Source organism: Pristiophorus japonicus, chromosome 3 (genome assembly GCF_044704955.1).
Source record: "Pristiophorus japonicus isolate sPriJap1 chromosome 3, sPriJap1.hap1, whole genome shotgun sequence".
In the NCBI taxonomy this organism is placed as follows: Eukaryota; Metazoa; Chordata; class Chondrichthyes; family Pristiophoridae; genus Pristiophorus; species Pristiophorus japonicus.
In genome coordinates, this window is record NC_091979.1 from 84,572,198 (window position 1) to 84,581,615 (window position 9,418).

The window sequence follows — 9,418 nt, forward strand, 5'->3', positions numbered from 1 at the left end:
TTCAGAAACTAGAGTCCTGAACTTAAGGAAAGGTAACTTCGATGGTTTGAGGCGTGAATTGGCTAGAGTAGGCTGGCAAATGATACTTAAAGGGTTGATGGTGGATAGGCAATGGCAAACGTTTAAAGATCACATGGATGAACTTCAACAATTGTACATCCCTGTCTGGAGTAAAAATAAAATGGGGAAGGTGGCTCAACCGTGGCTAAAAAGGAAAATTAAGGATAGTGTTAAATCCAAGGAAGAGGCATATAAATTGGCCAGAAAATGCCTGAGAACTGGGAGAAATTTAGAATTCAGCAGAGAAGGACAAAGGGTTTAATTAAGAGGAGGAAAATACAGTACGAGAAGAAGCTTGCTGGGAACATAAAAACTGACTGCCAAAGCTTCTATAGATATGTGAAAAGAAAAAGATTAGTGAAGACAAACTTAGGTCCCTTGCAGTCGGATTCAGGTGAATTTATAATGGGGAACAAAGAAATAGCAGACCAATTGAACAAATACTTTGGTTCTGTCTTCACGAAGGAAGACACAAATAACCTTCCGAAAGTACTAGGGGACCGAGGGTCTAGTGAGAAGGAGGAACTGAAGGATATCCTTATTAGGCGGGAAATTGTGTTAAGAAAATTGATGGGATTGAAGACCGATAAATCCCCGGGGCCTGACAGTCTGTATCCCAGCGTACTTAAGGAAGTGGCCCTAGAAATAGTGGATGCATTGGTGATCATTTTCCAACAGTCTATCGACTCGGGATCAGTTCCTATGGACTGGAGGGTAGCTAATGTAACACCACTTTTTAAAAAGGGAGGAAGAGAGAAAGTGAGTAATTATAGACCGGTTAGGTGATATCAGTGGTGGGGAAAATGTTGGAATCAATTATTAAGGATGAAATAGCAGAGCATTTGGAAAGCAGTGACAGGATTGGTCCAAGTCAGCATGGATTTATGAAGGAGAAATCATGCTTGACAAATCTTCTGGAATTTTTTGAGGATGTAACTAGTAGAGTGGACAAGGGAGAACCAGTGGATGTGGTGTATTTGGACTTTCAAAAGGCTTTTGACAAGGTCCCACACAAGAGATTGGTGTGCAAAATCAAAGCACATGGTATTGGGGGTAATATACTGACGTGGATAGAGAACTGGTTGGCAGACAGGAAGCAGAGAGTCGGGATCAACGGGTCCTTTTCAGAATGGCAGGCAGTGACTATTGGAGTGCTGCAGGGCTCAGTGCTGGAACCCCAGCTCTTTACAATATACATCAATGATTTGGATGAAGGAATTGAGTGTAATATCTCCAAGTTTGTCGATGACACTAAACTGGGTGGCGGTGTGAGTTGTGAGGGGGACGCTAAGAGGCCGCAGGGTGATTTGGACAGGTTCGATGAGTGGGCAAATGCATGGCAGATGCAATAAAATATGGATAAATGTGAGGTTATCCACTTTGGGGGCAAAAACACGAAGACAGAATATTATCTGATTGGTGGCAGATTAGGAAAAGGGGAGGTGCAACAAGACCTGGGTGTCATGGTTCATCATTGGCATGAAGGTACAGCAGGCGGTAAAGAAGGCAAATGGTATGTTGGCCTTCATAACTAGGGGATTTGAGTGTAGTAGCAAGGAGGTCTTACTGCAGTTGTACAGATCCTTTGTGAGGCCTCACCTGGAATATTGTGTTCAGTTTTGGCCTCCTAATCTGAGGAAGGACGTGCTTGCTATTGAGGGAACATAAGAACATAAGAATTAGGAACAGAAGTAGGCCATCTAGCTCCTCGAGCCTGCTCCGCCATTCAACAAGATCATGGCTGATCTGGCCGTGGACTCAGCTCCACTTATCCGCCCGCTCCCCATAACCCTTAATTCCCTTATTGGTTAAAAATCTATCTATCTGTGATTTGAATACATTCAATGAGCTAGCCTCAACTGCTTCCTTGGGCAAAGAATTCCACAGATTCACAACCCTCTGGGAGAAGAAATTCCTTCTCAACTCAGTTTTAAATTGGCTCCCCCGTATTTTGAGGCTGTGCCCCCTACTTCTAGTCTCCCCGACCAGTGGAAACAACCTCTCTGCCTCTTTCTTGTCTATCCCTTTCATTATTTTAAGTGTTTCTATAAGATCACCCCTCATCCTTCTGAACTCCAACGAGTAAAGACCCAGTCTACTCAATCTATCATCATAAGGTAACCCCCTCATCTCCGGAATCAGCCTAGTGAATTGTCTCTGTACCCCCTCCAAGACTAGTATATCCTTCCTTAAGTAAGGTGACCAAAACTGCACTCAGTACTCCAGGTGCAGCCTCACCAATACCCTATACAGTTGCAGAAGGACCTCCCTGCTTTTGTACTCCATCCCTCTCGCAATGAAGGCCAACATTCCATTCGCCTTCCTGATTACCTGCTGCACCTGCAAACTAACTTTTTGGGATTCATGCACAAGGACCCCCAGGTCCCTCTGCACCGCAGCATGTTGTAATTTCTCCCCATTCAAATAATATTCCCTTTTACTGTTTTTTTTCCCAAGGTGGATGACCTCACATCTTCCGACATTGTATTCCATCTGCCAAACCTTAGTCCATTCGCTTAACCTATCTAAATCTCTTTGCAGCCTCTCTGAGTCTTCTACACAGCCCGCTTTCCCACTAATCTTTGTGTCATCTGCAAATTTTGTTACACTACACTTTGTCCCCTCTTCCAGGTCATCTATGTATATTGTAAACAGTTGTGGTCCCAGCACTGATCCCTGTGGCACACCACTAACCACCAATTTCCAACCCGAAAAGGACCTATTTATCCCGGCTCTCTGCTTTCTGTTAGCCAGCCAATTCTCTATCCATGCTAATACATTTCCTCTGACTCCGCATACCTTTATCTTCTGTAGTAACCTTTTGTGTGGCACCTTATCGAATGCCTTTTGGAAATCTAAATATACCACATCCATCGGTACACCTCTATCTACCATGCTCGTTATATCCTCAAAGAATTCCAGTAAATTAGTTAAACATGATTTCCCCTTCATGAATCCATGTTGCGTCTGCTTGATTGCACTATTCCTATCTAGATGTCCCACTATTTCTTCCTTAATCATAGCTTCAAGCATTTTCCCCACTACAGATGTTAAACTCACTGGCCTATAGTTACCTGCCTTTTGTCTGCCCCCTTTTTTAAACAGAGGTGTTACATTAGCTGCTTTCCAATCCACTGGTACCTCCCCAGAGACCAGAGAATTTTGGTAGATTATAGCAAATGCATCTGCTATAACTTCCACCATCTCTTTAAATACCCTGGAATGCATTTCATCAAGACTAGGGGACTTGTCTACCTTGAGTCCCATTAGCCTGTCCAGCACTACCCCCCTAGTGATAGTGATTGTCTCAAGGTCCTCCCTTCCCACATTCCCGTGACAGCAATTTTTGGCATGGTTTTTGTGTCTTCCACTGTAAAGACCGAAGCAAAATAATTGTTTAAGGTCTCAGCCATTTCCATATTTCCCATTACTAAATCCCCCTTCTCATCTTCTAAAGGACCAACATTTACTTTAGTCACTCTCTTCCATTTTATATATCGGTAAAAGCTTTTACTATCTATTTTTATGTTTTGCGCAAGTTTACTTTCGTAATCTATCTTTCCTTTCTTTATTGCTTTCTTAGTCATTCTTTGCTGTCGTTTAAAATTTTCCCAATCTTCTAGTTTCCCACTAACCTTGGCCACCTTATACACATTGGTTTTTAATTTGATACTCTCCTTTATTTCCTTGGTTATCCACGGCTGGTTATCCCTTCTCTTACCGCCCTTCTTTTTCACTGGAATATATTTTTGTTGAGCACGATGAAAGAGCTCCTTAAAAGTCCTCCACTGTTCCTCAATTGTGCCACCATTGAGTCTTTGTTCCCAGTCTACTTTAGCTAACTCTGCCCTCATCCTACTATAGTCCCCTTTATTTAAGCATAATATGCTCATTTGAGACACTACTTCCTCACCCTCAATCTGTACTACAAATTCAACCGTACTGTGATCACTCATTCCGAGAGGATCTTTTACTAGGAGATCGTTTATTATTCTTGTCTCATTACACAGGACCAGATCTAAGATCGCTTGCTCCCTTGTAGATTCTGTAACATGCTGTTCTAAGAAGCAATCCCGCATGCATTCTATGAATTCCTCCTCCAGGCTACCCCGTGCGATTTGATTTGACCAATCGATATGTAGGTTAAAATCCCCCATGATTACTGCCGTTCCTTTTTCACATGCCTCTATTATTCCCTTGATTATTGTCCACCCCACCGTGAAGTTATTATTTAGGGGCCTATAAACTACGCCCATCAGTGACTTTTTCCCCTTACTATCTCTAATCTCCACCCACAATGATTCAACATTTTGTTTATTAGAGCCAATATCATCTCTCACAACTGCCATATCATCTCTCATATCATCCTTTATTAACAGAGCTACCCCACCTCCTTTCCCTTCTTGTCTATCCTTCCGAATTGTCAGATACCCCTGTATGTTTAATTCCCAATCTTGGCCACCCTGCAACCACGTTTCTGTAATGGCCACCAAATCATACCCATTTGTAATGATTTGTGCCGTCAACTCATTTACTTTATTTCGAATGCTGCGTGCGTTTAGGTAAAGTGTTTTAATACTTGCTTTTAAACCATGATTTTTAGTTTTGACCCCTCCTGCAGCCCCTTTATATTCATACATATTGTCCCTTCCTATCACCTTGTGGTTTACACTTATCCCACTGCTACTCTGCTCTGTTGCCTCCTGCCTTTTGCATTCTTTCTTGGGGTCCTGTTCATCTGCGCTCTCACCCATTCTAACTCGCTCAGAGCCCTCTCCTGGGTTTCGAATACTCCTCGCATTGAGGCACCGAGCTTTCAGGCTTACCTTTTTATTACGCTTTGATCCTTTAGAATTTTGCTGTACATTAGTCCTTTTTGTTTTTTGCCTTGGGTTTCTCCGCCCTCCACTTTTACTCATCTCCTTTCTGTCTTTTGCTTCTGTCTCCATTTTGTTTCCCTCTGTCTCCCTGCATTGGTTCCCATCCCCCTGCTGTATTAGTTTAACTCCTCCCCAACAGCACTAACAAACATTCCCCCTAGGACATTGGTTCCGGTCCTGCCCAGGTGCAGACTGTCTGGTTTGTACTGGTCCCACCTCCCCCGGAACCGGTTCCAATGCCCCAGGAATTTGAATCCCTCCCTGCTGCACCACTGCTCAAGCCACGTATTCATCTGCGCTATCCTGCGATTCCTACTCTGAATAGCACGTGGCACTGGTAGCAATCCCGAGATTACTTCTTTTGAGGTCCTACTTTTTAATTTAGCTCCTAGCTCCTTCAATTCGTCTCGTAGGACCTCATCCCTTTTTTTTACCTATGTCGTTGGTACCAATGTGCACCACGACAACTGGCTGTTCTCCCTCCCTTTTCAGAATGTCCTGCACCCGCTCCAAGACATCCTTGACCCTATCACCAGGGAGGCAACATACCATCCTGGAGTCTTGGTTGCGGCCGCAGAAAAGCCTTTCTATTCCCCTTACAATTGAATCCCCTATCACTATCGCTCTCCCACTCTTTTTCCTGCCCTCCTGTGCAACAGAGCCAGCCACGGTGCCATGAACTTGGCTGCTGCTGCCCTCCCCTGATGAGTCATCCCCCTCAACAGTACTCAAAGCAGTGTATCTGTTTTGCAGGGGGATGACCGCAGGGGACCCCTGCACTGCCTTCCTTGCACTGCTCTTCCTGCTGGTCTTCCATTCCCTAGCTGGCTGTGGACCCTTCACCTGTGGTACGATCAACTCGCTACACATGCTACTCACGTCATTCTCAGCATCGTGGATGCTCCAGAGTAAATCCACCCTCAGCTCCAATTCCGCAACGCGGACCGTCGGGAGCTGGTGGCGGACACACTTCCCGCACATGTAGTCATCAGGGACACCAGAAGTGTCCCTGAGTTCCCACATGGTACAGGAGGAGCATATCACGTGACCGAGCTCTCCTGCCATGACTTAACCCTTAGATACACTTAAATTGGCGACAACAATGTTAACAGGTTACTTACTGATATAAAAAAAAAGAAAAGCTACTCACCAATCACCAGCCAATCACTTACCCCTTTGGCTGTGACATCACCTTTTGATTCCTTTCAACTTCTTTTTTTGCTTTTTCTCCCGGCTGGAGCTGCACAAGCTCGCCTTTTGTAGGCCTCACCCCGCACCTCGAGCTCCCGCCTCCAATCTGCCGCCACCTGTCGCAGCTGCTGGGCCTTTTGTAGGCATCACCACGCACCTTGAGCTCCCGCCTCCGATCTGCCGCCGCCTCTCGCAGCCGCTGGGCCTTTTGTAGGCCTCACCACGCACCTCGAGCTCTCGCCTCCGGGAGTGCAGCGAAGGTTCACCAGACTGATTCCCGGGATGGCCGGACTGAAATATGAGGAGAGACTGGACCAACTGGACCTTTATACATTGGAGTTTAGAAGGATGAGAGGGGATCTCATAGAAACATACAGGATTCTGATGGGACGGGACAGGTTAGATGCGGGTAGATTGTTCCCGATGTTGGGGAAGTCCAGAACCAGGGGACACAGTCTTAGGAGAAGGGGTAGAGAGTTGTTAACCTGTGGAATTCCCTGCCGCAGAGAGTTGTTGATGCTAGTTCATTGGATATATTCAAGAGGGAGTTAGATATGGTTCTTACGGCTAAAAGGATCAAGGGGTATGGAAAGAAAGCAGGAAAGGGGTACTGAGGGAATGATCAGCCATGATCTTATTGAATGGTAGTGCAGGCTCGAAGGGCCTAATTGCCTACTCCTGCATCTATTTTCTATGTTTCAATGTTTCTATGGTTTTTGGACTTAATTTTGCCTACATATTTGCTCCTCAATCTCCCTCTCCTCCCACTGTTTGGGGGTCAATAATACACGCCCAGCAGTGTGATCACCCCTTTTTTATTTTTCAATTTAACCCATATGGCTTCATTTAATGATCCCTCTAACATATCATCCTTCCTCATCACTGTAATAGTTTCTTTAATCAATACCGCGACACCACCCCCCCTTTTTACCCCCCTCTATGTCTTGTCTAAAAATCCTGTAATCAGGAATATGGATCTGCCAAACCCTGCCCCTCTTTCAGCCATGTCTCTGTAATGGCTATAATGTCATTCTCCCAAGTGTCTTTCTGTGCTCTTAGCTCATCCACCTTATTCGCTATACTCCTTGCATTAAAGTATATACCATTTAGCACAGGAAGACCTCCTTTATTACTACTTACTAACTCTTGTTTTCTCTGTCTTACAGATTCGCTTTCTAAATTCTTGTTATCAAATTTCTGCTTTACTTCCTTCTCTATTGAATTTGTTCTCAGGTTCCCATCCCCCTGCCAAGCTAGTTTAAACTCTCCCCAACAACAGTAGCAAAACTCTCTGCGAGGATATTGGTCCCGACGTTGTTGAGGTGCAACCTGTTCTGTTTCTACAGGTCCCATCTCCCCAGAAATGGTCCCAATGCTTCAAAAATGTAAAGCACTCCCTCCTACACCAACTCTTCAGCCATGCGTTCATCCTCTCTATCCTTCTATTCTTGTACTCATTAGCACGTGGCACCGTTAATAACCTGTAGATTACTATCTTTGAGGTCCTACCTTATCATTTTCTTCCTAGCTCCTTAAATTCTGCCTGCAGGACCTCATCCCTCTTTCTACCTATGTTGTTGGTCCCAACATGGACCACGACCTCTAGCTATTTACCCTCTCTCCCCAGAATGCCCTGCGTCCGCTCTGTGACATCCTTGACTCTGGCACCAGGGAGGCACCATACCATTCTGGAGTCATGTCTGCGGCCACAGAAACACCTCTCTGTTCCCCTAACTATAGAATCTCCTTTCACTACAGCTCTTTTATTCTTCGTCCTTCCCCCCTGTGCAGCTGAGTCACCCGTGGTGACTTGGAATTGGCTCTGGCTGCACTCCCCAGAGGCACCATCACCCTCACCTGTGCTCAGAAGTGTATACCAGTTTGAAAGCGAGATGGACTCACGGGGGGACTCCTGCACTGCCTGCCTAGCATTCTTACTTCGTCTGGTGGCCATCCACTTCCCCTCTGCCTGCACGCTTTTAAGCTGCGGGGTGACCACCTCCTGAAACATGCTATCCATGTAGCTCCCAGCGGATGCACAGTATTGACACCAGCCGCCACTCAAGCTCCGAAACGCAGAGCTCGAGTAGTTGAAGCTAGAGACACCTCCTGCACAAATGGTTGTCTAGGCCATGTAAAGCGTCCAGGACTTCCCACATGCTGCAGGATGTGCACTCCACAGGACTGAGCTGCCCTGCCATCCCTCTAATTAAACTTATCGAACTAAAATCTAATTAAAAAGAAAAAGAGAAAAAGAGAGATACTTACCAATCAAACAGCCAACCACTTACCTGCCCAGATGAGGGCTGTGAGATTCTCGTCAGAAATAAATTACTCGCCTACCTCTGGCCTTCCTGCTCCTCGAACTCCTGGTCTCCCGAACTCACCGAGGTCGGGGCCGCTCTCGAACTCCCAAACTCTCGGACACTCCCGCTCTCGGACTCTTGGACGTTCCCGCTCTCAGATGCTCCCGCTCTTGGACGCTCCCGCTCTCGGACTCTTGGACGCTCCTGCTCTCGGACTCTCAAACTCTCCCGCTCTCGGACTCTCGGACGCTCCTGCTCTCGGACTCTCGGACGCTCCCGCTCTCGGACTCTTGGACGCTCCTGCTCTCGGACTCTCAAACTCTCCCGCTCTCGGACTCTCGGACGCTCCTGCTCTCGGACTCTCGGACGCTCCCGCTCTCGGACTCTTGGACGCTCCTGCTCTCGGACTCTCAAACTCTCCCGCTCTCGGACTCTCGGACGCTCCTGCTCTCGGACTCTCAAACTCTCCCACTCTTGGACTCTTGGACGCTCCTGCTCTCGAACTCTCGGACGCTCCCGCTCTCGGACTCTCCCGCTCTCGGACTCTCGGACACTCCCGCTCTCGGACGCTCCCGCTCTCGGACTCTCAAACTCTCCCACTCTCGGACTCTCAAACTCTCCCACTCTCGGACCCTTGGACGCTCCCGCTCTCAGACTCTCGGACGCTCCCGCTCTCGGACTCTCCCGCTTTCGGACTCTCGGACGCTCCCGCTCTCGGACGCTCCTGCTCTCGGACTCTCAAACTCTCCCACTCTCGGAATCTCAAACTCTCCCACTCTCGGACTCTCAGACGCTCCCGCTCTCGGACTCTTGGACGCTCCTGCTCTCGGACGCTCCCGCTCTCGGACTCTCGGACGCTCCCGCTCTCGGACTCTCCCACTCTCGGATTCTCCCGAACTCTCCCGAACTCCCGGACTCTCCCGCTCGTGGATTCTCCTGAACATAAAAGGTTACTGGACAAGATAAGAGCTCACAGGGTTG